The sequence below is a fragment of the Thunnus albacares genome, chromosome 16 (assembly GCF_914725855.1).
Source record: "Thunnus albacares chromosome 16, fThuAlb1.1, whole genome shotgun sequence".
Taxonomy (NCBI): domain Eukaryota; kingdom Metazoa; phylum Chordata; class Actinopteri; order Scombriformes; family Scombridae; genus Thunnus; species Thunnus albacares.
In genome coordinates, this window is record NC_058121.1 from 19913724 (window position 1) to 19938806 (window position 25083).

Consider the following 25083-nt stretch of genomic DNA (forward strand, 5'->3'; position numbering starts at 1 on the left):
CATTTCTTTGGTTATTTTCTTTTTATACTCCAAGGATTCCAGCACCTTCGATAGCTCAGTTGGTAGAGCGGAGGACTGTAGAGTTCTAAAAATAGACATCCTTAGGTCGCTGGTTCAAATCCGGCTCGAAGGAGTTGAAGTTTTTGGGCAATTATGGCACTGACGGTTGAGTGGATCACTTAATAATCGTCCTGATGTTGTAGTGTCAGCTGTTTAAAATTGTGTTCTGCCCCTCTTGTGTTCAGTGGTCACTGATACTGTTTTAAACAGAGCCAAACTCACTACTTGGTTATACTCATTTTCATACACTCCAACTTCCAGCCCCTTCGATAGCTCAGTTGGTAGAGCGGAGGACTGTAGAGGAATAGCCATAGACATCCTTAGGTCGCTGGTTCAAATCCGGCTCGAAGGAGGTATATTTTTGGGGCAATTGGGAGAAAGTGCTACTGTCTATAAATGCCTGTAGACAGAAAACTAAATTTAAAGCTAAAAATAGGGATTTAATCCCAGGTCCTACATGTTACCTATTAAACAAGAGAACTGTAATTACTGTACTGCCTCAGCTGGTTAAACCTCTGTTCAGCTCCCTCCTGCTCTCTTTGATCACTGATAACTGTTTTTAATATAGCCAAACTCACTATTTTGTTTATCTCATTTTCAGACGCCACAAATTGTAACGATAGCTCAGTTGGTAGAGCGGAGGACTGTAGAGGAATCACAATAGACATCCTTAGGTCGCTGGTTCAAATCCGGCTCGAAGGAGTCATCGTTTTAGGGCAACTGTGGCTCACAAGTTAGACACTATCACCAAGCAATCACACGGTTGGCGGTTCGATTCCCGCCTCCTCCTGTCGACATTCCAAAATGCCCCTCACCAAACAGACTGAACCCCAAATTGCTCCGCATGGTTAGGCCAGTAACTGCCATGGCAGCTCAATGCCATCAATACGTGAGTGAGTGACAAATTGTAAGGGATTTTGTGGAAAAGGCCCAAAAACCTCTTTTTAGCTCCCCCCTGCTATCTATGATCACCGATAATTGTTTTTAAACACAGTCAAACTCAGAATTCAGATTTTCTCATTTTCTGACACAACTCTCTATACCCCTTCGATAGCTCAGTTGGTAGAGCGGAGGACTGTAGAGGAATAACAATAGACATCCTTAGGTCGCTGGTTCAAATCCGGCTCGAAGGAGGCATGGTTTTGGGGCAACTGTGGCTCACAAGTTAGACACTATCACCAAGCAATCACGCGGTTGGCGGTTCGATTCCCGCCTCCTCCTGTCGACATTCCAAAATGCCCCTCACCAAAGAGACTGAACCCCAAATTGCTCCGCATGGTTAGGCCAGTAACTGCCATGGCAGCTCAATGCCATCAATACGTGAGTGAGTGACAAATTGTAAGGGGTTTTGTGGAAAAGGCCCAAAAACCTCTTTTTAGCTCCCTCCTGCTATCTATGATCACCGATAAATGTTTTTAACACAGTCAAACTCAGAATTCAGATTTTCTCATTTTCTGACACGACTCTCTATACCCCTTCGATAGCTCAGTTGGTAGAGCGGAGGACTGTAGAGGAATAACAATAGACATCCTTAGGTCGCTGGTTCAAATCCGGCTCGAAGGAGGCATGGTTTTGGGGCAACTGTGGCTCACAAGTTAGACACTATCACCAAGCAATCACGCGGTTGGCGGTTCGATTCCTGTCGACATTCCAAAATGCCCCTCACCAAAGAGACTGAACCCCAAATTGCTCCGCATGGTTAGGCCAGTAACTGCCATGGCAGCTCAATGCCATCAATACGTGAGTGAGTGACAAATTGTAAGGGGTTTTGTGGAAAAGGCCCAAAAACCTCTTTTTAGCTCCCTCCTGCTATCTATGATCACCGATAAATGTTTTTAACACAGTCAAACTCAGAATTCAGATTTTCTCATTTTCTGACACGACTCTCTATACCCCTTCGATAGCTCAGTTGGTAGAGCGGAGGACTGTAGAGGAATAACAATAGACATCCTTAGGTCGCTGGTTCAAATCCGGCTCGAAGGAGGCATGGTTTTGGGGCAACTGTGGCTCACAAGTTAGACACTATCACCAAGCAATCACGCGGTTGGCGGTTCGATTCCTGTCGACATTCCAAAATGCCCCTCACCAAAGAGACTGAACCCCAAATTGCTCCGCATGGTTAGGCCAGTAACTGCCATGGCAGCTCAATGCCATCAATACGTGAGTGAGTGACAAATTGTAAGGGGTTTTGTGGAAAAGGCCCAAAAACCTCTTTTTAGCTCCCTCCTGCTATCTATGATCACCGATAAATGTTTTTAACACAGTCAAACTCAGAATTCAGATTTTCTCATTTTCTGACACGACTCTCTATACCCCTTCGATAGCTCAGTTGGTAGAGCGGAGGACTGTAGAGGAATAACAATAGACATCCTTAGGTCGCTGGTTCAAATCCGGCTCGAAGGAGGCATGGTTTTGGGGCAACTGTGGCTCACAAGTTAGACACTATCACCAAGCAATCACGCGGTTGGCGGTTCGATTCCTGTCGACATTCCAAAATGCCCCTCACCAAAGAGACTGAACCCCAAATTGCTCCGCATGGTTAGGCCAGTAACTGCCATGGCAGCTCAATGCCATCAATACGTGAGTGAGTGACAAATTGTAAGGGATTTTGTGGAAAAGGCCCCAAAACCTCTTTTTAGCTCCCTCCTGCTATCTATGATCAGCGATAATTGTTTTTAACACAGTCAAACTCAGAATTCAGATTTTCTCATTTTCTGACACGACTCTCTATACCCCTTCGATAGCAATAGACATCCTTAGGTCGCTGGTTCAAATCCGGCTCGAAGGAGGCATGGTTTTGGGGCAACTGTGGCTCACAAGTTAGACACTATCACCAAGCAATCACGCGGTTGGCGGTTCGATTCCCGCCTCCTCCTGTCGACATTCCAAAATGCCCCTCACCAAAGAGACTGAACCCCAAATTGCTCCGCATGGTTAGGCCAGTAACTGCCATGGCAGCTCAATGCCATCAATACGTGAGTGAGTGACAAATTGTAAGGGGTTTTGTGGAAAAGGCCCAAAAACCTCTTTTTAGCTCCCTCCTGCTATCTATGATCACCGATAAATGTTTTTAACACAGTCAAACTCAGAATTCAGATTTTCTCATTTTCTGACACGACTCTCTATACCCCTTCGATAGCTCAGTTGGTAGAGCGGAGGACTGTAGAGGAATAACAATAGACATCCTTAGGTCGCTGGTTCAAATCCGGCTCGAAGGAGGCATGGTTTTGGGGCAACTGTGGCTCACAAGTTAGACACTATCACCAAGCAATCACGCGGTTGGCGGTTCGATTCTCGCCTCCTCCTGTCGACATTCCAAAATGCCCCTCACCAAAGAGACTGAACCCCAAATTGCTCCGCATGGTTAGGCCAGTAACTGCCATGGCAGCTCAATGCCATCAATACGTGAGTGAGTGACAAATTGTAAGGGATTTTGTGGAAAAGGCCCCAAAACCTCTTTTTAGCTCCCTCCTGCTATCTATGATCAGCGATAATTGTTTTTAACACAGTCAAACTCAGAATTCAGATTTTCTCATTTTCTGACACGACTCTCTATACCCCTTCGATAGCTCAGTTGGTAGAGCGGAGGACTGTAGAGGAATAACAATAGACATCCTTAGGTCGCTGGTTCAAATCCGGCTCGAAGGAGGCATGGTTTTGGGGCAACTGTGGCTCACAAGTTAGACACTATCACCAAGCAATCACGCGGTTGGCGGTTCGATTCCCGCCTCCTCCTGTCGACATTCCAAAATGCCCCTCACCAAAGAGACTGAACCCCAAATTGCTCCGCATGGTTAGGCCAGTAACTGCCATGGCAGCTCAATGCCATCAATACGTGAGTGAGTGACAAATTGTAAGGGGTTTTGTGGAAAAGGCCCCAAAACCTCTTTTTAGCTCCCTCCTGCTATCAATGATCAGCGATAAATGTTTTTAACACAGTCAAACTCAGAATTCAGATTTTCTCATTTTCTGACACGACTCTCTATACCCCTTCGATAGCAATAGACATCCTTAGGTCGCTGGTTCAAATCCGGCTCGAAGGAGGCATGGTTTTGGGGCAACTGTGGCTCACAAGTTAGACACTATCACCAAGCAATCACGCGGTTGGCGGTTCGATTCCCGCCTCCTCCTGTCGACATTCCAAAATGCCCCTCACCAAAGAGACTGAACCCCAAATTGCTCCGCATGGTTAGGCCAGTAACTGCCATGGCAGCTCAATGCCATCAATACGTGAGTGAGTGACAAATTGTAAGGGGTTTTGTGGAAAAGGCCCAAAAACCTCTTTTTAGCTCCCTCCTGCTATCTATGATCAGCGATAAATGTTTTTAACACAGTCAAACTCAGAATTCAGATTTTCTCATTTTCTGACACGACTCTCTATACCCCTTCGATAGCTCAGTTGGTAGAGCGGAGGACTGTAGAGGAATAACAATAGACATCCTTAGGTCGCTGGTTCAAATCCGTCTCGAAGGAGGCATGGTTTTGGGGCAACTGTGGCTCACAAGTTAGACACTATCACCAAGCAATCACGCGGTTGGCGGTTCGATTCCTGTCGACATTCCAAAATGCCCCTCACCAAAGAGACTGAACCCCAAATTGCTCCGCATGGTTAGGCCAGTAACTGCCATGGCAGCTCAATGCCATCAACACGTGAGTGAGTGACAAATTGTAAGGGGTTTTGTGGAAAAGGCCCAAAAACCTCTTTTTAGCTCCCTCCTGCTATCTATGATCACCGATAAATGTTTTTAACACAGTCAAACTCAGAATTCAGATTTTCTCATTTTCTGACACGACTCTCTATACCCCTTCGATAGCTCAGTTGGTAGAGCGGAGGACTGTAGAGGAATAACAATAGACATCCTTAGGTCGCTGGTTCAAATCCGGCTCGAAGGAGGCATGGTTTTGGGGCAACTGTGGCTCACAAGTTAGACACTATCACCAAGCAATCACGCGGTTGGCGGTTCGATTCCTGTCGACATTCCAAAATGCCCCTCACCAAAGAGACTGAACCCCAAATTGCTCCGCATGGTTAGGCCAGTAACTGCCATGGCAGCTCAATGCCATCAATACGTGAGTGAGTGACAAATTGTAAGGGATTTTGTGGAAAAGGCCCCAAAACCTCTTTTTAGCTCCCTCCTGCTATCTATGATCAGCGATAATTGTTTTTAACACAGTCAAACTCAGAATTCAGATTTTCTCATTTTCTGACACGACTCTCTATACCCCTTCGATAGCTCAGTTGGTAGAGCGGAGGACTGTAGAGGAATAACAATAGACATCCTTAGGTCGCTGGTTCAAATCCGGCTCGAAGGAGGCATGGTTTTGGGGCAACTGTGGCTCACAAGTTAGACACTATCACCAAGCAATCACGCGGTTGGCGGTTCGATTCCCGCCTCCTCCTGTCGACATTCCAAAATGCCCCTCACCAAAGAGACTGAACCCCAAATTGCTCCGCATGGTTAGGCCAGTAACTGCCATGGCAGCTCAATGCCATCAATACGTGAGTGAGTGACAAATTGTAAGGGGTTTTGTGGAAAAGGCCCAAAAACCTCTTTTTAGCTCCCTCCTGCTATCTATGATCAGCGATAAATGTTTTTAACACAGTCAAACTCAGAATTCAGATTTTCTCATTTTCTGACACGACTCTCTATACCCCTTCGATAGCAATAGACATCCTTAGGTCGCTGGTTCAAATCCGGCTCGAAGGAGGCATGGTTTTGGGGCAACTGTGGCTCACAAGTTAGACACTATCACCAAGCAATCACGCGGTTGGCGGTTCGATTCCCGCCTCCTCCTGTCGACATTCCAAAATGCCCCTCACCAAAGAGACTGAACCCCAAATTGCTCCGCATGGTTAGGCCAGTAACTGCCATGGCAGCTCAATGCCATCAATACGTGAGTGAGTGACAAATTGTAAGGGGTTTTGTGGAAAAGGCCCAAAAACCTCTTTTTAGCTCCCTCCTGCTATCTATGATCACCGATAAATGTTTTTAACACAGTCAAACTCAGAATTCAGATTTTCTCATTTTCTGACACGACTCTCTATACCCCTTCGATAGCTCAGTTGGTAGAGCGGAGGACTGTAGAGGAATAACAATAGACATCCTTAGGTCGCTGGTTCAAATCCGGCTCGAAGGAGGCATGGTTTTGGGGCAACTGTGGCTCACAAGTTAGACACTATCACCAAGCAATCACGCGGTTGGCGGTTCGATTCCCGCCTCCTCCTGTCGACATTCCAAAATGCCCCTCACCAAAGAGACTGAACCCCAAATTGCTCCGCATGGTTAGGCCAGTAACTGCCATGGCAGCTCAATGCCATCAATACGTGAGTGAGTGACAAATTGTAAGGGATTTTGTGGAAAAGGCCCCAAAACCTCTTTTTAGCTCCCTCCTGCTATCTATGATCAGCGATAATTGTTTTTAACACAGTCAAACTCAGAATTCAGATTTTCTCATTTTCTGACACGACTCTCTATACCCCTTCGATAGCTCAGTTGGTAGAGCGGAGGACTGTAGAGGAATAACAATAGACATCCTTAGGTCGCTGGTTCAAATCCGGCTCGAAGGAGGCATGGTTTTGGGGCAACTGTGGCTCACAAGTTAGACACTATCACCAAGCAATCACGCGGTTGGCGGTTCGATTCCCGCCTCCTCCTGTCGACATTCCAAAATGCCCCTCACCAAAGAGACTGAACCCCAAATTGCTCCGCATGGTTAGGCCAGTAACTGCCATGGCAGCTCAATGCCATCAATACGTGAGTGAGTGACAAATTGTAAGGGATTTTGTGGAAAAGGCCCCAAAACCTCTTTTTAGCTCCCTCCTGCTATCAATGATCAGCGATAAATGTTTTTAACACAGTCAAACTCAGAATTCAGATTTTCTCATTTTCTGACACGACTCTCTATACCCCTTCGATAGCAATAGACATCCTTAGGTCGCTGGTTCAAATCCGGCTCGAAGGAGGCATGGTTTTGGGGCAACTGTGGCTCACAAGTTAGACACTATCACCAAGCAATCACGCGGTTGGCGGTTCGATTCCTGTCGACATTCCAAAATGCCCCTCACCAAAGAGACTGAACCCCAAATTGCTCCGCATGGTTAGGCCAGTAACTGCCATGGCAGCTCAATGCCATCAATACGTGAGTGAGTGACAAATTGTAAGGGATTTTGTGGAAAAGGCCCCAAAACCTCTTTTTAGCTCCCTCCTGCTATCTATGATCAGCGATAATTGTTTTTAACACAGTCAAACTCAGAATTCAGATTTTCTCATTTTCTGACACGACTCTCTATACCCCTTCGATAGCTCAGTTGGTAGAGCGGAGGACTGTAGAGGAATAACAATAGACATCCTTAGGTCGCTGGTTCAAATCCGGCTCGAAGGAGGCATGGTTTTGGGGCAACTGTGGCTCACAAGTTAGACACTATCACCAAGCAATCACGCGGTTGGCGGTTCGATTCCCGCCTCCTCCTGTCGACATTCCAAAATGCCCCTCACCAAAGAGACTGAACCCCAAATTGCTCCGCATGGTTAGGCCAGTAACTGCCATGGCAGCTTAATGCCATCAATACGTGAGTGAGTGACAAATTGTAAGGGGTTTTGTGGAAAAGGCCCAAAAACCTCTTTTTAGCTCCCTCCTGCTATCTATGATCAGCGATAAATGTTTTTAACACAGTCAAACTCAGAATTCAGATTTTCTCATTTTCTGACACGACACTCTATACCCCTTCGATAGCTCAGTTGGTAGAGCGGAGGACTGTAGAGGAATAACAATAGACATCCTTAGGTCGCTGGTTCAAATCCGGCTCGAAGGAGGCATGGTTTTGGGGCAACTGTGGCTCACAAGTTAGACACTATCACCAAGCAATCACGCGGTTGGCGGTTCGATTCCTGTCGACATTCCAAAATGCCCCTCACCAAAGAGACTGAACCCCAAATTGCTCCGCATGGTTAGGCCAGTAACTGCCATGGCAGCTCAATGCCATCAATACGTGAGTGAGTGACAAATTGTAAGGGATTTTGTGGAAAAGGCCCCAAAACCTCTTTTTAGCTCCCTCCTGCTATCTATGATCAGCGATAATTGTTTTTAACACAGTCAAACTCAGAATTCAGATTTTCTCATTTTCTGACACGACTCTCTATACCCCTTCGATAGCTCAGTTGGTAGAGCGGAGGACTGTAGAGGAATAACAATAGACATCCTTAGGTCGCTGGTTCAAATCCGGCTCGAAGGAGGCATGGTTTTGGGGCAACTGTGGCTCACAAGTTAGACACTATCACCAAGCAATCACGCGGTTGGCGGTTCGATTCCCGCCTCCTCCTGTCGACATTCCAAAATGCCCCTCACCAAAGAGACTGAACCCCAAATTGCTCCGCATGGTTAGGCCAGTAACTGCCATGGCAGCTTAATGCCATCAATACGTGAGTGAATGACAAATTGTAAGGGGTTTTGTGGAAAAGGCCCAAAAACCTCTTTTTAGCTCCCTCCTGCTATCTATGATCAGCGATAAATGTTTTTAACACAGTCAAACTCAGAATTCAGATTTTCTCATTTTCTGACACGACTCTCTATACCCCTTCGATAGCTCAGTTGGTAGAGCGGAGGACTGTAGAGGAATAACAATAGACATCCTTAGGTCGCTGGTTCAAATCCGGCTCGAAGGAGGCATGGTTTTGGGGCAACTGTGGCTCACAAGTTAGACACTATCACCAAGCAATCACGCGGTTGGCGGTTCGATTCCTGTCGACATTCCAAAATGCCCCTCACCAAAGAGACTGAACCCCAAATTGCTCCGCATGGTTAGGCCAGTAACTGCCATGGCAGCTCAATGCCATCAATACGTGAGTGAGTGACAAATTGTAAGGGGTTTTGTGGAAAAGGCCCAAAAACCTCTTTTTAGCTCCCTCCTGCTATCTATGATCAGCGATAAATGTTTTTAACACAGTCAAACTCAGAATTCAGATTTTCTCATTTTCTGACACGACACTCTATACCCCTTCGATAGCTCAGTTGGTAGAGCGGAGGACTGTAGAGGAATAACAATAGACATCCTTAGGTCGCTGGTTCAAATCCGGCTCGAAGGAGGCATGGTTTTGGGGCAACTGTGGCTCACAAGTTAGACACTATCACCAAGCAATCACGCGGTTGGCGGTTCGATTCCTGTCGACATTCCAAAATGCCCCTCACCAAAGAGACTGAACCCCAAATTGCTCCGCATGGTTAGGCCAGTAACTGCCATGGCAGCTCAATGCCATCAATACGTGAGTGAGTGACAAATTGTAAGGGATTTTGTGGAAAAGGCCCCAAAACCTCTTTTTAGCTCCCTCCTGCTATCTATGATCAGCGATAATTGTTTTTAACACAGTCAAACTCAGAATTCAGATTTTCTCATTTTCTGACACGACTCTCTATACCCCTTCGATAGCTCAGTTGGTAGAGCGGAGGACTGTAGAGGAATAACAATAGACATCCTTAGGTCGCTGGTTCAAATCCGGCTCGAAGGAGGCATGGTTTTGGGGCAACTGTGGCTCACAAGTTAGACACTATCACCAAGCAATCACGCGGTTGGCGGTTCGATTCCCGCCTCCTCCTGTCGACATTCCAAAATGCCCCTCACCAAAGAGACTGAACCCCAAATTGCTCCGCATGGTTAGGCCAGTAACTGCCATGGCAGCTTAATGCCATCAATACGTGAGTGAATGACAAATTGTAAGGGGTTTTGTGGAAAAGGCCCAAAAACCTCTTTTTAGCTCCCTCCTGCTATCTATGATCAGCGATAAATGTTTTTAACACAGTCAAACTCAGAATTCAGATTTTCTCATTTTCTGACACGACTCTCTATACCCCTTCGATAGCTCAGTTGGTAGAGCGGAGGACTGTAGAGGAATAACAATAGACATCCTTAGGTCGCTGGTTCAAATCCGGCTCGAAGGAGGCATGGTTTTGGGGCAACTGTGGCTCACAAGTTAGACACTATCACCAAGCAATCACGCGGTTGGCGGTTCGATTCCTGTCGACATTCCAAAATGCCCCTCACCAAAGAGACTGAACCCCAAATTGCTCCGCATGGTTAGGCCAGTAACTGCCATGGCAGCTCAATGCCATCAATACGTGAGTGAGTGACAAATTGTAAGGGATTTTGTGGAAAAGGCCCCAAAACCTCTTTTTAGCTCCATCCTGCTATCTATGATCAGCGATAATTGTTTTTAACACAGTCAAACTCAGAATTCAGATTTTCTCATTTTCTGACACGACTCTCTATACCCCTTCGATAGCTCAGTTGGTAGAGCGGAGGACTGTAGAGGAATAACAATAGACATCCTTAGGTCGCTGGTTCAAATCCGGCTCGAAGGAGGCATGGTTTTGGGGCAACTGTGGCTCACAAGTTAGACACTATCACCAAGCAATCACGCGGTTGGCGGTTCGATTCCCGCCTCCTCCTGTCGACATTCCAAAATGCCCCTCACCAAAGAGACTGAACCCCAAATTGCTCCGCATGGTTAGGCCAGTAACTGCCATGGCAGCTCAATGCCATCAATACGTGAGTGAGTGACAAATTGTAAGGGGTTTTGTGGAAAAGGCCCAAAAACCTCTTTTTAGCTCCCTCCTGCTATCTATGATCACCGATAAATGTTTTTAACACAGTCAAACTCAGAATTCAGATTTTCTCATTTTCTGACACGACTCTCTATACCCCTTCGATAGCTCAGTTGGTAGAGCGGAGGACTGTAGAGGAATAACAATAGACATCCTTAGGTCGCTGGTTCAAATCCGGCTCGAAGGAGGCATGGTTTTGGGGCAACTGTGGCTCACAAGTTAGACACTATCACCAAGCAATCACGCGGTTGGCGGTTCGATTCCTGTCGACATTCCAAAATGCCCCTCACCAAAGAGACTGAACCCCAAATTGCTCCGCATGGTTAGGCCAGTAACTGCCATGGCAGCTCAATGCCATCAATACGTGAGTGAGTGACAAATTGTAAGGGATTTTGTGGAAAAGGCCCCAAAACCTCTTTTTAGCTCCCTCCTGCTATCTATGATCAGCGATAATTGTTTTTAACACAGTCAAACTCAGAATTCAGATTTTCTCATTTTCTGACACGACTCTCTATACCCCTTCGATAGCTCAGTTGGTAGAGCGGAGGACTGTAGAGGAATAACAATAGACATCCTTAGGTCGCTGGTTCAAATCCGGCTCGAAGGAGGCATGGTTTTGGGGCAACTGTGGCTCACAAGTTAGACACTATCACCAAGCAATCACGCGGTTGGCGGTTCGATTCCCGCCTCCTCCTGTCGACATTCCAAAATGCCCCTCACCAAAGAGACTGAACCCCAAATTGCTCCGCATGGTTAGGCCAGTAACTGCCATGGCAGCTCAATGCCATCAATACGTGAGTGAGTGACAAATTGTAAGGGGTTTTGTGGAAAAGGCCCAAAAACCTCTTTTTAGCTCCCTCCTGCTATCTATGATCAGCGATAAATGTTTTTAACACAGTCAAACTCAGAATTCAGATTTTCTCATTTTCTGACACGACTCTCTATACCCCTTCGATAGCTCAGTTGGTAGAGCGGAGGACTGTAGAGGAATAACAATAGACATCCTTAGGTCGCTGGTTCAAATCCGGCTCGAAGGAGGCATGGTTTTGGGGCAACTGTGGCTCACAAGTTAGACACTATCACCAAGCAATCACGCGGTTGGCGGTTCGATTCCTGTCGACATTCCAAAATGCCCCTCACCAAAGAGACTGAACCCCAAATTGCTCCGCATGGTTAGGCCAGTAACTGCCATGGCAGCTCAATGCCATCAATACGTGAGTGAGTGACAAATTGTAAGGGATTTTGTGGAAAAGGCCCAAAAACCTCTTTTTAGCTCCCTCCTGCTATCTATGATCAGCGATAATTGTTTTTAACACAGTCAAACTCAGAATTCAGATTTTCTCATTTTCTGACACGACTCTCTATACCCCTTCGATAGCTCAGTTGGTAGAGCGGAGGACTGTAGAGGAATAACAATAGACATCCTTAGGTCGCTGGTTCAAATCCGGCTCGAAGGAGGCATGGTTTTGGGGCAACTATGGCTCACAAGTTAGACGCAATCACGCGGTTGGCGGTTCGATTCCCGCCTCCTCCTGTCGACATTCCAAAATGCCCCTCACCAAAGAGACTGAACCCCAAATTGCTCCGCATGGTTAGGCCAGTAACTGCCATGGCAGCTCAATGCCATCAATACGTGAGTGAGTGACAAATTGTAAGGGATTTTGTGGAAAAGGCCCAAAAACCTCTTTTTAGCTCCCTCCTGCTATCTATGATCAGCGATAATTGTTTTTAACACAGTCAAACTCAGAATTCAGATTTTCTCATTTTCTGACACAACTCTCTATACCCCTTCGATAGCTCAGTTGGTAGAGCGGAGGACTGTAGAGGAATAACAATAGACATCCTTAGGTCGCTGGTTCAAATCCGGCTCGAAGGAGGCATGGTTTTGGGGCAACTGTGGCTCACAAGTTAGACACTATCACCAAGCAATCACGCGGTTGGCGGTTCGATTCCCGCCTCCTCCTGTCGACATTCCAAAATGCCCCTCACCAAAGAGACTGAACCCCAAATTGCTCCGCATGGTTAGGCCAGTAACTGCCATGGCAGCTCAATGCCATCAATACGTGAGTGAGTGACAAATTGTAAGGGGTTTTGTGGAAAAGGCCCAAAAACCTCTTTTTAGCTCCCTCCTGCTATCTATGATCACCGATAATTGTTTTTAACACAGTCAAACTCAGAATTCAGATTTTCTCATTTTCTGACACGACTCTCTATACCACTTCGATAGCTCAGTTGGTAGAGTGGAGGACTGTAGAGGAATAACAATAGACATCCTTAGGTCGCTGGTTCAAATCCGGCTCGAAGGAGGCATGGTTTTGGGGCAACTGTGGCTCACAAGTTAGACACTATCACCAAGCAATCACACGGTTGGCGGTTCGATTCCTCAACTGTGGCTCACAAGTTAGACACTATCACCAAGCAATCACGCGGTTGGCGGTTCGATTCCCGCCTCCTCCTGTCGACATTCCAAAATGCCCCTCACCAAAGAGACTGAACCCCAAATTGCTCCGCATGGTTAGGCCAGTAACTGCCATGGCAGCTCAATGCCATCAATACGTGAGTGAGTGACAAATTGTAAGGGATTTTGTGGAAAAGGCCCAAAAACCTCTTTTTAGCTCCCTCCTGCTATCTATGATCAGCGATAATTGTTTTTAACACAGTCAAACTCAGAATTCAGATTTTCTCATTTTCTGACACGACTCTCTATACCCCTTCGATAGCTCAGTTGGTAGAGCGGAGGACTGTAGAGGAATAACAATAGACATCCTTAGGTCGCTGGTTCAAATCCGGCTCGAAGGAGGCATGGTTTTGGGGCAACTGTGGCTCACAAGTTAGACACTATCACCAAGCAATCACGCGGTTGGCGGTTCGATTCCTGTCGACATTCCAAAATGCCCCTCACCAAAGAGACTGAACCCCAAATTGCTCCGCATGGTTAGGCCAGTAACTGCCATGGCAGCTCAATGCCATCAATACGTGAGTGAGTGACAAATTGTAAGGGATTTTGTGGAAAAGGCCCCAAAACCTCTTTTTAGCTCCCTCCTGCTATCTATGATCAGCGATAATTGTTTTTAACACAGTCAAACTCAGAATTCAGATTTTCTCATTTTCTGACACGACTCTCTATACCCCTTCGATAGCTCAGTTGGTAGAGCGGAGGACTGTAGAGGAATAACAATAGACATCCTTAGGTCGCTGGTTCAAATCCGGCTCGAAGGAGGCATGGTTTTGGGGCAACTGTGGCTCACAAGTTAGACACTATCACCAAGCAATCACGCGGTTGGCGGTTCGATACCCGCCTCCTCCTGTCGACATTCCAAAATGCCCCTCACCAAAGAGACTGAACCCCAAATTGCTCCGCATGGTTAGGCCAGTAACTGCCATGGCAGCTCAATGCCATCAATACGTGAGTGAGTGACAAATTGTAAGGGATTTTGTGGAAAAGGCCCCAAAACCTCTTTTTAGCTCCCTCCTGCTATCAATGATCAGCGATAAATGTTTTTAACACAGTCAAACTCAGAATTCAGATTTTCTCATTTTCTGACACGACTCTCTATACCCCTTCGATAGCAATAGACATCCTTAGGTCGCTGGTTCAAATCCGGCTCGAAGGAGGCATGGTTTTGGGGCAACTGTGGCTCACAAGTTAGACACTATCACCAAGCAATCACGCGGTTGGCGGTTCGATTCCTGTCGACATTCCAAAATGCCCCTCACCAAAGAGACTGAACCCCAAATTGCTCCGCATGGTTAGGCCAGTAACTGCCATGGCAGCTCAATGCCATCAATACGTGAGTGAGTGACAAATTGTAAGGGGTTTTATGGAAAAGGCCCAAAAACCTCTTTTTAGCTCCCTCCTGCTATCTATGATCACCGATAAATGTTTTTAACACAGTCAAACTCAGAATTCAGATTTTCTCATTTTCTGACACGACTCTCTATACCCCTTCGATAGCTCAGTTGGTAGAGCGGAGGACTGTAGAGGAATAACAATAGACATCCTTAGGTCGCTGGTTCAAATCCGGCTCGAAGGAGGCATGGTTTTGGGGCAACTGTGGCTCACAAGTTAGACACTATCACCAAGCAATCACGCGGTTGGCGGTTCGATTCCTGTCGACATTCCAAAATGCCCCTCACCAAAGAGACTGAACCCCAAATTGCTCCGCATGGTTAGGCCAGTAACTGCCATGGCAGCTCAATGCCATCAATACGTGAGTGAGTGACAAATTGTAAGGGATTTTGTGGAAAAGGCCCCAAAACCTCTTTTTAGCTCCCTCCTGCTATCTATGATCAGCGATAATTGTTTTTAACACAGTCAAACTCAGAATTCAGATTTTCTCATTTTCTGACACGACTCTCTATACCCCTTCGATAGCTCAGTTGGTAGAGCGGAGGACTGTAGAGGAATAACAATAGACATCCTTAGGTCGCTGGTTCAAATCCGGCTCGAAGGAGGCATGGTTTTGGGGCAACTGTGGCTCACAAGTTAGACACTATCACCAAGCAATCACGCGGTTGGCGGTTCGATTCCCGCCTCCTCCTGTCGACATTCCAAAATGCCCCTCACCAAAGAGACTGAACCCCAAATTGCTCCGCATGGTTAGGCCAGTAACTGCCATGGCAGCTCAATGCCATCAATACGTGAGTGAGTGACAAATTGTAAGGGGTTTTGTGGAAAAGGCCCAAAAACCTCTTTTTAGCTCCCTCCTGCTATCTATGATCAGCAATAAATGTTTTTAACACAGTCAAACTCAGAATTCAGATTTTCTCATTTTCTGACACGACTCTCTATACCCCTTCGATAGCTCAGTTGGTAGAGCGGAGGACTGTAGAGGAATAACAATAGACATCCTTAGGTCGCTGGTTCAAATCCGGCTCGAAGGAGGCATGGTTTTGGGGCAACTGTGGCTCACAAGTTAGACACTATCACCAAGCAATCACGCGGTTGGTGGTTCGATTCCTGTCGACATTCCAAAATGCCCCTCACCAAAGAGACTGAACCCCAAATTGCTCCGCATGGTTAGGCCAGTAACTGCCATGGCAGCTCAATGCCATCAATACGTGAGTGAGTGACAAATTGTAAGGGATTTTGTGGAAAAGGCCCAAAAACCTCTTTTTAGCTCCCTCCTGCTATCTATGATCAGCGATAATTGTTTTTAACACAGTCAAACTCAGAATTCAGATTTTCTCATTTTCTGACACGACTCTCTATACCCCTTCGATAGCTCAGTTGGTAGAGCGGAGGACTGTAGAGGAATAACAATAGACATCCTTAGGTCGCTGGTTCAAATCCGGCTCGAAGGAGGCATGGTTTTGGGGCAACTATGGCTCACAAGTTAGACGCAATCACACGGTTGGCGGTTCGATTCCCGCCTCCTCCTGTCGACATTCCAAAATGCCCCTCACCAAAGAGACTGAACCCCAAATTGCTCCGCATGGTTAGGCCAGTAACTGCCATGGCAGCTCAATGCCATCAATACGTGAGTGAGTGACAAATTGTAAGGGATTTTGTGGAAAAGGCCCAAAAACCTCTTTTTAGCTCCCTCCTGCTATCTATGATCAGCGATAATTGTTTTTAACACAGTCAAACTCAGAATTCAGATTTTCTCATTTTCTGACACAGCTCTCTATACCCCTTCGATAGCTCAATTGGTAGAGCGGAGGACTGTAGAGGAATAACAATAGACATCCTTAGGTCGCTGGTTCAAATCCGGCTCGAAGGAGGCATGGTTTTGGGGCAACTGTGGCTCACAAGTTAGACACTATCACCAAGCAATCACACGGTTGGTGGTTCGATTCCTGTCGACATTCCAAAATGCCCCTCACCAAAGAGACTGAACCCCAAATTGCTCCGCATGGTTAGGCCAGTAACTGCCATGGCAGCTCAATGCCATCAATACGTGAGTGAGTGACAAATTGTAAGGGATTTTGTGGAAAAGGCCCAAAAACCTCTTTTTAGCTCCCTCCTGCTATCTATGATCAGCGATAAATGTTTTTAACACAGTCAAACTCAGGATTCAGATTTTCTCATTTTCTGACACGACTCTCTATACCCCTTCGATAGCTCAGTTGGTAGAGCGGAGGACTGTAGAGGAATAACAATAGACATCCTTAGGTCGCTGGTTCAAATCCGGCTCGAAGGAGGCATGGTTTTGGGGCAACTGTGGCTCACAAGTTAGACACTATCACCAAGCAATCACGCGGTTGGCGGTTCGATTCCCGCCTCCTCCTGTCGACATTCCAAAATGCCCCTCACCAAAGAGACTGAACCCCAAATTGCTCCGCATGGTTAGGCCAGTAACTGCCATGGCAGCTCAATGCCATCAATACGTGAGTGAGTGACAAATTGTAAGGGGTTTTGTGGAAAAGGCCCAAAAACCTCTTTTTAGCTCCCTCCTGCTATCTATGATCACCGATAATTGTTTTTAACACAGTCAAACTCAGAATTCAGATTTTCTCATTTTCTGACACGACTCTCTATACCACTTCGATAGCTCAGTTGGTAGAGTGGAGGACTGTAGAGGAATAACAATAGACATCCTTAGGTCGCTGGTTCAAATCCGGCTCGAAGGAGGCATGGTTTTGGGGCAACTGTGGCTCACAAGTTAGACACTATCACCAAGCAATCACACGGTTGGCAGTTCGATTCCTCAACTGTGGCTCACAAGTTAGACACTATCACCAAGCAATCACGCGGTTGGCGGTTCGATTCCCGCCTCCTCCTGTCGACATTCCAAAATGCCCCTCACCAAAGAGACTGAACCCCAAATTGCTCCGCATGGTTAGGCCAGTAACTGCCATGGCAGCTCAATGCCATCAATACGTGAGTGAGTGACAAATTGTAAGGGATTTTGTGGAAAAGGCCCAAAAACCTCTTTTTAGCTCCCTCCTGCTATCTATGATCAGCGATAATTGTTTTTAACACAGTCAAACTCAGAATTCAGATTTTCTCATTTTCTGACACGACTCTCTATACCCCTTCGATAGCTCAGTTGGTAGAGCGGAGGACTGTAGAGGAATAACAATAGACATCCTTAGGTCGCTGGTTCAAATCCGGCTCGAAGGAGGCATGGTTTTGGGGCAACTGTGGCTCACAAGTTAGACACTATCACCAAGCAATCACGCGGTTGGCGGTTCGATTCCTGTCGACATTCCAAAATGCCCCTCACCAAAGAGACTGAACCCCAAATTGCTCCGCATGGTTAGGCCAGTAACTGCCATGGCAGCTCAATGCCATCAATACGTGAGTGAGTGACAAATTGTAAGGGATTTTGTGGAAAAGGCCCCAAAACCTCTTTTTAGCTCCCTCCTGCTATCTATGATCAGCGATAATTGTTTTTAACACAGTCAAACTCAGAATTCAGATTTTCTCATTTTCTGACACGACTCTCTATACCCCTTCGATAGCTCAGTTGGTAGAGCGGAGGACTGTAGAGGAATAACAATAGACATCCTTAGGTCGCTGGTTCAAATCCGGCTCGAAGGAGGCATGGTTTTGGGGCAACTGTGGCTCACAAGTTAGACACTATCACCAAGCAATCACGCGGTTGGCGGTTCGATTCCCGCCTCCTCCTGTCGACATTCCAAAATGCCCCTCACCAAAGAGACTGAACCCCAAATTGCTCCGCATGGTTAGGCCAGTAACTGCCATGGCAGCTCAATGCCATCAATACGTGAGTGAGTGACAAATTGTAAGGGGTTTTGTGGAAAAGGCCCAAAAACCTCTTTTTAGCTCCCTCCTGCTATCTATGATCAGCGATAAATGTTTTTAACACAGTCAAACTCAGAATTCAGATTTTCTCATTTTCTGACACGACTCTCTATACCCCTTCGATAGCTCAGTTGGTAGAGCGGAGGACTGTAGAGGAATAACAATAGACATCCTTAGGTCGCTGGTTCAAATCCGGCTCGAAGGAGGCATGGTTTTGGGGCAACTGTGGCTCACAAGTTAGACACTATCACCAAGCAATCACGCGGTTGGCGGTTCGATTCCTCAACTGTGGCTCACAAGTTAGACACTATCACCAAGCAATCACGCGGTTGGCGGTTCGATTCCCGCCTCCTCCTGTCGACATTCCAAAATGCCCCTCACCAAAGAGACTGAACCCCAAATTGCTCCGCATGGTTAGGCCAGTAACTGCCATGGCAGCTCAATGCCATCAATACGTGAGTGAGTGACAAATTGTAAGGGATTTTGTGGAAAAGGCCCAAAAACCTCTTTTTAGCTCCCTCCTGCTATCTATGATCAGCGATAATTGTTTTTAACACAGTCAAACTCAGAATTCAGATTTTCTCATTTTCTGACACGACTCTCTATACCCCTTCGATAGCTCAGTTGGTAGAGCGGAGGACTGTAGAGGAATAACAATAGACATCCTTAGGTCGCTGGTTCAAATCCGGCTCGAAGGAGGCATGGTTTTGGGGCAACTGTGGCTCACAAGTTAGACACTATCACCAAGCAATCACGCGGTTGGCGGTTCGATTCCTGTCGACATTCCAAAATGCCCCTCACCAAAGAGACTGAACCCCAAATTGCTCCGCATGGTTAGGCCAGTAACTGCCATGGCAGCTCAATGCCATCAATACGTGAGTGAGTGACAAATTGTAAGGGATTTTGTGGAAAAGGCCCCAAAACCTCTTTTTAGCTCCCTCCTGCTATCTATGATCAGCGATAATTGTTTTTAACACAGTCAAACTCAGAATTCAGATTTTCTCATTTTCTGACACGACTCTCTATACCCCTTCGATAGCTCAGTTGGTAGAGCGGAGGACTGTAGAGGAATAACAATAGACATCCTTAGGTCGCTGGTTCAAATCCGGCTCGAAGGAGGCATGGTTTTGGGGCAACTGTGGCTCACAAGTTAGACACTATCACCAAGCAATCACGCGGTTGGCGGTTCGATTCCCGCCTCCTCCTGTTGACATTCCAAAATGCCCCTCACCAAAGAGACTGAACCCCAAATTGCTCCGCATGGTTAGGCCAGTAACTGCCATGGCAGCTCAATGCCATCAATACGTGAGTGAGTGACAAATTGTAAGGGGTTTTGTGGAAAAGGCCCAAAAACCTCTTTTTAGCTCCCTCCTGCTATCTATGATCAGCGATAAATGTTTTTAACACAGTCAAACTCAGAATTCAGATTTTCTCATTTTCTGACACGACTCTCTATACCCCTTCGATAGCTCAGTTGGTAGAGCGGAGGACTGTAGAGGAATAACAATAGACATCCTTAGGTCGCTGGTTCAAATCCGGCTCAAAGGAGGCATGGTTTTGGGGCAACTGTGGCTCACAAGTTAGACACTATCACCAAGCAATCACGCGGTTGGCGGTTCGATTCCCGCCTCCTCCTGTCGACATTCCAAAATGCCCCTCACCAAAGAGACTGAACCCCAAATTGCTCCGCATGGTTAGGCCAGTAACTGCCATGGCAGCTTAATGCCATCAATACGTGAGTGAGTGACAAATTGTAAGGGGTTTTGTGGAAAAGGCCCAAAAACCTCTTTTTAGCTCCCTCCTGCTATCTATGATCACCGATAAATGTTTTTAACACAGTCAAACTCAGAATTCAGATTTTCTCATTTTCTGACACGACTCTCTATACCCCTTCGATAGCTCAGTTGGTAGAGCGGAGGACTGTAGAGGAATAACAATAGACATCCTTAGGTCGCTGGTTCAAATCCGGCTCGAAGGAGGCATGGTTTTGGGGCAACTGTGGCTCACAAGTTAGACACTATCACCAAGCAATCACGCGGTTGGCGGTTCGATTCCTGTCGACATTCCAAAATGCCCCTCACCAAAGAGACTGAACCCCAAATTGCTCCGCATGGTTAGGCCAGTAACTGCCATGGCAGCTCAATGCCATCAATACGTGAGTGAGTGACAAATTGTAAGGTATTTTGTGGAAAAGGCCCCAAAACCTCTTTTTAGCTCCCTCCTGCTATCTATGATCAGCGATAATTGTTTTTAACACAGTCAAACTCAGAATTCAGATTTTCTCATTTTCTGACACGACTCTCTATACTCCTTCGATAGCTCAGTTGGTAGAGCGGAGGACTGTAGAGGAATAACAATAGACATCCTTAGGTCGCTGGTTCAAATCCGGCTCGAAGGAGGCATGGTTTTGGGGCAACTGTGGCTCACAAGTTAGACACTATCACCAAGCAATCACGCGGTTGGCGGTTCGATTCCCGCCTCCTCCTGTCGACATTCCAAAATGCCCCTCACCAAAGAGACTGAACCCCAAATTGCTCCGCATGGTTAGGCCAGTAACTGCCATGGCAGCTCAATGCCATCAATACGTGAGTGAGTGACAAATTGTAAGGGGTTTTGTGGAAAAGGCCCAAAAACCTCTTTTTAGCTCCCTCCTGCTATCTATGATCAGCGATAAATGTTTTTAACACAGTCAAACTCAGAATTCAGATTTTCTCATTTTCTGACACGACTCTCTATACCCCTTCGATAGCTCAGTTGGTAGAGCGGAGGACTGTAGAGGAATAACAATAGACATCCTTAGGTCGCTGGTTCAAATCCGGCTCGAAGGAGGCATGGTTTTGGGGCAACTGTGGCTCACAAGTTAGACACTATCACCAAGCAATCACGCGGTTGGTGGTTCGATTCCTGTCGACATTCCAAAATGCCCCTCACCAAAGAGACTGAACCCCAAATTGCTCCGCATGGTTAGGCCAGTAACTGCCATGGCAGCTCAATGCCATCAATACGTGAGTGAGTGACAAATTGTAAGGGATTTTGTGGAAAAGGCCCAAAAACCTCTTTTTAGCTCCCTCCTGCTATCTATGATCACCGATAATTGTTTTTAACACAGTCAAACTCAGAATTCAGATTTTCTCATTTTCTGACACAACTCTCTATACCCCTTCGATAGCTCAGTTGGTAGAGCGGAGGACTGTAGAGGAATAACAATAGACATCCTTAGGTCGCTGGTTCAAATCCGGCTCGAAGGAGGCATGGTTTTGGGGCAACTATGGCTCACAAGTTAGACGCAATCACGCGGTTGGCGGTTCGATTCCCGCCTCCTCCTGTCGACATTCCAAAATGCCCCTCACCAAAGAGACTGAACCCCAAATTGCTCCGCATGGTTAGGCCAGTAACTGCCATGGCAGCTCAATGCCATCAATACGTGAGTGAGTGACAAATTGTAAGGGATTTTGTGGAAAAGGCCCAAAAACCTCTTTTTAGCTCCCTCCTGCTATCTATGATCAGCGATAATTGTTTTTAACACAGTCAAACTCAGAATTCAGATTTTCTCATTTTCTGACACAACTCTCTATACCCCTTCGATAGCTCAGTTGGTATAGCGGAGGACTGTAGAGGAATAACAATAGACATCCTTAGGTCGCTGGTTCAAATCCGGCTCGAAGGAGGCATGGTTTTGGGGCAACTGTGGCTCACAAGTTAGACACTATCACCAAGCAATCACGCGGTTGGCGGTTCGATTCCCGCCTCCTCCTGTCGACATTCCAAAATGCCCCTCACCAAAGAGACTGAACCCCAAATTGCTCCGCATGGTTAGGCCAGTAACTGCCATGGCAGCTCAATGCCATCAATACGTGAGTGAGTGACAAATTGTAAGGGGTTTTGTGGAAAAGGCCCAAAAACCTCTTTTTAGCTCCCTCCTGCTATCTATGATCAGCGATAAATGTTTTTAACACAGTCAAACTCAGAATTCAGATTTTCTCATTTTCTGACACGACTCTCTATACCCCTTCGATAGCTCAGTTGGTAGAGCGGAGGACTGTAGAGGAATAACAATAGACATCCTTAGGTCGCTGGTTCAAATCCGGCTCGAAGGAGGCATGGTTTTGGGGCAACTGTGGCTCACAAGTTAGACACTATCACCAAGCAATCACGCGGTTGGCGGTTCGATTCCTGTCGACATTCCAAAATGCCCCTAACCAAAGAGACTGAACCCCAAATTGCTCCGCATGGTTAGGCCAGTAACTGCCATGGCAGCTCAATGCCATCAATACGTGAGTGAGTGACAAATTGTAAGGGATTTTGTGGAAAAGGCCCAAAAACCTCTTTTTAGCTCCCTCCTGCTATCTATGATCACCGATAATTGTTTTTAACACAGTCAAACTCAGAATTCAGATTTTCTCATTTTCTGACACGACTCTCTATACCCCTTCGATAGCTCAGTTGGTAGAGCGGAGGACTGTAGAGGAATAACAATAGACATCCTTAGGTCGCTGGTTCAAATCCGGCTCGAAGGAGGCATGGTTTTGGGGCAACTATGGCTCACAAGTTAGACGCAATCACGCGGTTGGCGGTTCGATTCCCGCCTCCTCCTGTCGACATTCCAAAATGCCCCTCACCAAAGAGACTGAACCCCAAATTGCTCCGCATGGTTAGGCCAGTAACTGCCATGGCAGCTCAATGCCATCAATACGTGAGTGAGTGACAAATTGTAAGGGATTTTGTGGAAAAGGCCCAAAAACCTCTTTTTAGCTCCCTCCTGCTATCTATGATCAGCGATAATTGTTTTTAACACAGTCAAACTCAGAATTCAGATTTTCTCATTTTCTGACACAACTCTCTATACCCCTTCGATAGCTCAGTTGGTATAGCGGAGGACTGTAGAGGAATAACAATAGACATCCTTAGGTCGCTGGTTCAAATCCGGCTCGAAGGAGGCATGGTTTTGGGGCAACTGTGGCTCACAAGTTAGACACTATCACCAAGCAATCACGCGGTTGGCGGTTCGATTCCCGCCTCCTCCTGTCGACATTCCAAAATGCCCCTCACCAAAGAGACTGAACCCCAAATTGCTCCGCATGGTTAGGCCAGTAACTGCCATGGCAGCTCAATGCCATCAATACGTGAGTGAGTGACAAATTGTAAGGGGTTTTGTGGAAAAGGCCCAAAAACCTCTTTTTAGCTCCCTCCTGCTATCTATGATCAGCGATAAATGTTTTTAACACAGTCAAACTCAGAATTCAGATTTTCTCATTTTCTGACACGACTCTCTATACCCCTTCGATAGCTCAGTTGGTAGAGCGGAGGACTGTAGAGGAATAACAATAGACATCCTTAGGTCGCTGGTTCAAATCCGGCTCGAAGGAGGCATGGTTTTGGGGCAACTGTGGCTCACAAGTTAGACACTATCACCAAGCAATCACGCGGTTGGCGGTTCGATTCCTGTCGACATTCCAAAATGCCCCTCACCAAAGAGACTGAACCCCAAATTGCTCCGCATGGTTAGGCCAGTAACTGCCATGGCAGCTCAATGCCATCAATACGTGAGTGAGTGACAAATTGTAAGGGGTTTTGTGGAAAAGGCCCAAAAACCTCTTTTTAGCTCCCTCCTGCTATCTATGATCACCGATAAATGTTTTTAACACAGTCAAACTCAGAATTCAGATTTTCTCATTTTCTGACACGACTCTCTATACCCCTTCGATCGCTCAGTTGGTAGAGCGGAGGACTGTAGAGGAATAACAATAGACATCCTTAGGTCGCTGGTTCAAATCCGGCTCGAAGGAGGCATGGTTTTGGGGCAACTGTGGCTCACAAGTTAGACACTATCACCAAGCAATCACGCGGTTGGCGGTTCGATTCCTGTCGACATTCCAAAATGCCCCTCACCAAAGAGACTGAACCCCAAATTGCTCCGCATGGTTAGGCCAGTAACTGCCATGGCAGCTCAATGCCATCAATACGTGAGTGAGTGACAAATTGTAAGGTGTTTTGTGGAAAAGGCCCCAAAACCTCTTTTTAGCTCCCTCCTGCTATCTATGATCAGCGATAATTGTTTTTAACACAGTCAAACTCAGAATTCAGATTTTCTCATTTTCTGACACGACTCTCTATACCCCTTCGATAGCTCAGTTGGTAGAGCGGAGGACTGTAGAGGAATAACAATAGACATCCTTAGGTCGCTGGTTCAAATCCGGCTCGAAGGAGGCATGGTTTTGGGGCAACTGTGGCTCACAAGTTAGACACTATCACCAAGCAATCACGCGGTTGGCGGTTCGATTCCCGCCTCCTCCTGTCGACATTCCAAAATGCCCCTCACCAAAGAGACTGAACCCCAAATTGCTCCGCATGGTTAGGCCAGTAACTGCCATGGCAGCTCAATGCCATCAATACGTGAGTGAGTGACAAATTGTAAGGGGTTTTGTGGAAAAGGCCCAAAAACCTCTTTTTAGCTCCCTCCTGCTATCTATGATCAGCGATAAATGTTTTTAACACAGTCAAACTCAGAATTCAGATTTTCTCATTTTCTGACACGACTCTCTATACCCCTTCGATAGCTCAGTTGGTAGAGCGGAGGACTGTAGAGGAATAACAATAGACATCCTTAGGTCGCTGGTTCAAATCCGGCTCGAAGGAGGCATGGTTTTGGGGCAACTGTGGCTCACAAGTTAGACACTATCACCAAGCAATCACGCGGTTGGCGGTTCGATTCCCGC

At 46.6% G+C, this 25083-nt stretch overlaps 1 protein-coding gene and 47 non-coding genes across 50 annotated transcripts in view; all 48 read left to right on the forward strand.

Moving 5' to 3' along the window:
* Positions 1-25083, forward strand: part of LOC122999337 (hormonally up-regulated neu tumor-associated kinase homolog A) — a 124250-nt gene that overhangs the window by 22500 nt on the left and 76667 nt on the right. The gene's annotated exons all lie outside the window — the stretch shown is intronic.
* On the forward strand, positions 45-133 carry trnay-gua. Its single transcript is given in 2 exon segments — positions 45-81; positions 98-133. It is a non-coding gene; the product is annotated as a tRNA-Tyr (tRNA).
* On the forward strand, positions 324-412 carry trnay-gua. The gene is given in 2 exon segments: positions 324-360; positions 377-412. It is a non-coding gene; the product is annotated as a tRNA-Tyr (tRNA).
* On the forward strand, positions 1105-1193 carry trnay-gua. Its single transcript is given in 2 exon segments — positions 1105-1141; positions 1158-1193. It is a non-coding gene; the product is annotated as a tRNA-Tyr (tRNA).
* trnay-gua lies at positions 1535-1623 on the forward strand. The gene is given in 2 exon segments: positions 1535-1571; positions 1588-1623. It is a non-coding gene; the product is annotated as a tRNA-Tyr (tRNA).
* Positions 1955-2043, forward strand: trnay-gua. Its single transcript is given in 2 exon segments — positions 1955-1991; positions 2008-2043. It is a non-coding gene; the product is annotated as a tRNA-Tyr (tRNA).
* trnay-gua lies at positions 2375-2463 on the forward strand. The gene is given in 2 exon segments: positions 2375-2411; positions 2428-2463. It is a non-coding gene; the product is annotated as a tRNA-Tyr (tRNA).
* On the forward strand, positions 3190-3278 carry trnay-gua. The gene is given in 2 exon segments: positions 3190-3226; positions 3243-3278. It is a non-coding gene; the product is annotated as a tRNA-Tyr (tRNA).
* Positions 3620-3708, forward strand: trnay-gua. The gene is given in 2 exon segments: positions 3620-3656; positions 3673-3708. It is a non-coding gene; the product is annotated as a tRNA-Tyr (tRNA).
* On the forward strand, positions 4865-4953 carry trnay-gua. The gene is given in 2 exon segments: positions 4865-4901; positions 4918-4953. It is a non-coding gene; the product is annotated as a tRNA-Tyr (tRNA).
* Positions 5285-5373, forward strand: trnay-gua. Its single transcript is given in 2 exon segments — positions 5285-5321; positions 5338-5373. It is a non-coding gene; the product is annotated as a tRNA-Tyr (tRNA).
* trnay-gua lies at positions 6110-6198 on the forward strand. Its single transcript is given in 2 exon segments — positions 6110-6146; positions 6163-6198. It is a non-coding gene; the product is annotated as a tRNA-Tyr (tRNA).
* trnay-gua lies at positions 6540-6628 on the forward strand. The gene is given in 2 exon segments: positions 6540-6576; positions 6593-6628. It is a non-coding gene; the product is annotated as a tRNA-Tyr (tRNA).
* On the forward strand, positions 7355-7443 carry trnay-gua. The gene is given in 2 exon segments: positions 7355-7391; positions 7408-7443. It is a non-coding gene; the product is annotated as a tRNA-Tyr (tRNA).
* On the forward strand, positions 7785-7873 carry trnay-gua. The gene is given in 2 exon segments: positions 7785-7821; positions 7838-7873. It is a non-coding gene; the product is annotated as a tRNA-Tyr (tRNA).
* On the forward strand, positions 8205-8293 carry trnay-gua. Its single transcript is given in 2 exon segments — positions 8205-8241; positions 8258-8293. It is a non-coding gene; the product is annotated as a tRNA-Tyr (tRNA).
* Positions 8635-8723, forward strand: trnay-gua. Its single transcript is given in 2 exon segments — positions 8635-8671; positions 8688-8723. It is a non-coding gene; the product is annotated as a tRNA-Tyr (tRNA).
* trnay-gua lies at positions 9055-9143 on the forward strand. The gene is given in 2 exon segments: positions 9055-9091; positions 9108-9143. It is a non-coding gene; the product is annotated as a tRNA-Tyr (tRNA).
* trnay-gua lies at positions 9475-9563 on the forward strand. The gene is given in 2 exon segments: positions 9475-9511; positions 9528-9563. It is a non-coding gene; the product is annotated as a tRNA-Tyr (tRNA).
* On the forward strand, positions 9905-9993 carry trnay-gua. Its single transcript is given in 2 exon segments — positions 9905-9941; positions 9958-9993. It is a non-coding gene; the product is annotated as a tRNA-Tyr (tRNA).
* Positions 10325-10413, forward strand: trnay-gua. The gene is given in 2 exon segments: positions 10325-10361; positions 10378-10413. It is a non-coding gene; the product is annotated as a tRNA-Tyr (tRNA).
* On the forward strand, positions 10755-10843 carry trnay-gua. The gene is given in 2 exon segments: positions 10755-10791; positions 10808-10843. It is a non-coding gene; the product is annotated as a tRNA-Tyr (tRNA).
* trnay-gua lies at positions 11175-11263 on the forward strand. Its single transcript is given in 2 exon segments — positions 11175-11211; positions 11228-11263. It is a non-coding gene; the product is annotated as a tRNA-Tyr (tRNA).
* Positions 11605-11693, forward strand: trnay-gua. Its single transcript is given in 2 exon segments — positions 11605-11641; positions 11658-11693. It is a non-coding gene; the product is annotated as a tRNA-Tyr (tRNA).
* On the forward strand, positions 12025-12113 carry trnay-gua. Its single transcript is given in 2 exon segments — positions 12025-12061; positions 12078-12113. It is a non-coding gene; the product is annotated as a tRNA-Tyr (tRNA).
* trnay-gua lies at positions 12444-12532 on the forward strand. The gene is given in 2 exon segments: positions 12444-12480; positions 12497-12532. It is a non-coding gene; the product is annotated as a tRNA-Tyr (tRNA).
* trnay-gua lies at positions 13367-13455 on the forward strand. Its single transcript is given in 2 exon segments — positions 13367-13403; positions 13420-13455. It is a non-coding gene; the product is annotated as a tRNA-Tyr (tRNA).
* On the forward strand, positions 13787-13875 carry trnay-gua. Its single transcript is given in 2 exon segments — positions 13787-13823; positions 13840-13875. It is a non-coding gene; the product is annotated as a tRNA-Tyr (tRNA).
* On the forward strand, positions 14602-14690 carry trnay-gua. Its single transcript is given in 2 exon segments — positions 14602-14638; positions 14655-14690. It is a non-coding gene; the product is annotated as a tRNA-Tyr (tRNA).
* trnay-gua lies at positions 15022-15110 on the forward strand. The gene is given in 2 exon segments: positions 15022-15058; positions 15075-15110. It is a non-coding gene; the product is annotated as a tRNA-Tyr (tRNA).
* trnay-gua lies at positions 15452-15540 on the forward strand. The gene is given in 2 exon segments: positions 15452-15488; positions 15505-15540. It is a non-coding gene; the product is annotated as a tRNA-Tyr (tRNA).
* On the forward strand, positions 15872-15960 carry trnay-gua. Its single transcript is given in 2 exon segments — positions 15872-15908; positions 15925-15960. It is a non-coding gene; the product is annotated as a tRNA-Tyr (tRNA).
* trnay-gua lies at positions 16291-16379 on the forward strand. Its single transcript is given in 2 exon segments — positions 16291-16327; positions 16344-16379. It is a non-coding gene; the product is annotated as a tRNA-Tyr (tRNA).
* On the forward strand, positions 16711-16799 carry trnay-gua. Its single transcript is given in 2 exon segments — positions 16711-16747; positions 16764-16799. It is a non-coding gene; the product is annotated as a tRNA-Tyr (tRNA).
* Positions 17634-17722, forward strand: trnay-gua. The gene is given in 2 exon segments: positions 17634-17670; positions 17687-17722. It is a non-coding gene; the product is annotated as a tRNA-Tyr (tRNA).
* Positions 18054-18142, forward strand: trnay-gua. Its single transcript is given in 2 exon segments — positions 18054-18090; positions 18107-18142. It is a non-coding gene; the product is annotated as a tRNA-Tyr (tRNA).
* Positions 18484-18572, forward strand: trnay-gua. Its single transcript is given in 2 exon segments — positions 18484-18520; positions 18537-18572. It is a non-coding gene; the product is annotated as a tRNA-Tyr (tRNA).
* trnay-gua lies at positions 18977-19065 on the forward strand. The gene is given in 2 exon segments: positions 18977-19013; positions 19030-19065. It is a non-coding gene; the product is annotated as a tRNA-Tyr (tRNA).
* trnay-gua lies at positions 19397-19485 on the forward strand. The gene is given in 2 exon segments: positions 19397-19433; positions 19450-19485. It is a non-coding gene; the product is annotated as a tRNA-Tyr (tRNA).
* trnay-gua lies at positions 20257-20345 on the forward strand. The gene is given in 2 exon segments: positions 20257-20293; positions 20310-20345. It is a non-coding gene; the product is annotated as a tRNA-Tyr (tRNA).
* Positions 20677-20765, forward strand: trnay-gua. Its single transcript is given in 2 exon segments — positions 20677-20713; positions 20730-20765. It is a non-coding gene; the product is annotated as a tRNA-Tyr (tRNA).
* trnay-gua lies at positions 21107-21195 on the forward strand. The gene is given in 2 exon segments: positions 21107-21143; positions 21160-21195. It is a non-coding gene; the product is annotated as a tRNA-Tyr (tRNA).
* trnay-gua lies at positions 21527-21615 on the forward strand. Its single transcript is given in 2 exon segments — positions 21527-21563; positions 21580-21615. It is a non-coding gene; the product is annotated as a tRNA-Tyr (tRNA).
* trnay-gua lies at positions 22376-22464 on the forward strand. The gene is given in 2 exon segments: positions 22376-22412; positions 22429-22464. It is a non-coding gene; the product is annotated as a tRNA-Tyr (tRNA).
* On the forward strand, positions 22796-22884 carry trnay-gua. Its single transcript is given in 2 exon segments — positions 22796-22832; positions 22849-22884. It is a non-coding gene; the product is annotated as a tRNA-Tyr (tRNA).
* On the forward strand, positions 23645-23733 carry trnay-gua. The gene is given in 2 exon segments: positions 23645-23681; positions 23698-23733. It is a non-coding gene; the product is annotated as a tRNA-Tyr (tRNA).
* trnay-gua lies at positions 24485-24573 on the forward strand. Its single transcript is given in 2 exon segments — positions 24485-24521; positions 24538-24573. It is a non-coding gene; the product is annotated as a tRNA-Tyr (tRNA).
* On the forward strand, positions 24915-25003 carry trnay-gua. Its single transcript is given in 2 exon segments — positions 24915-24951; positions 24968-25003. It is a non-coding gene; the product is annotated as a tRNA-Tyr (tRNA).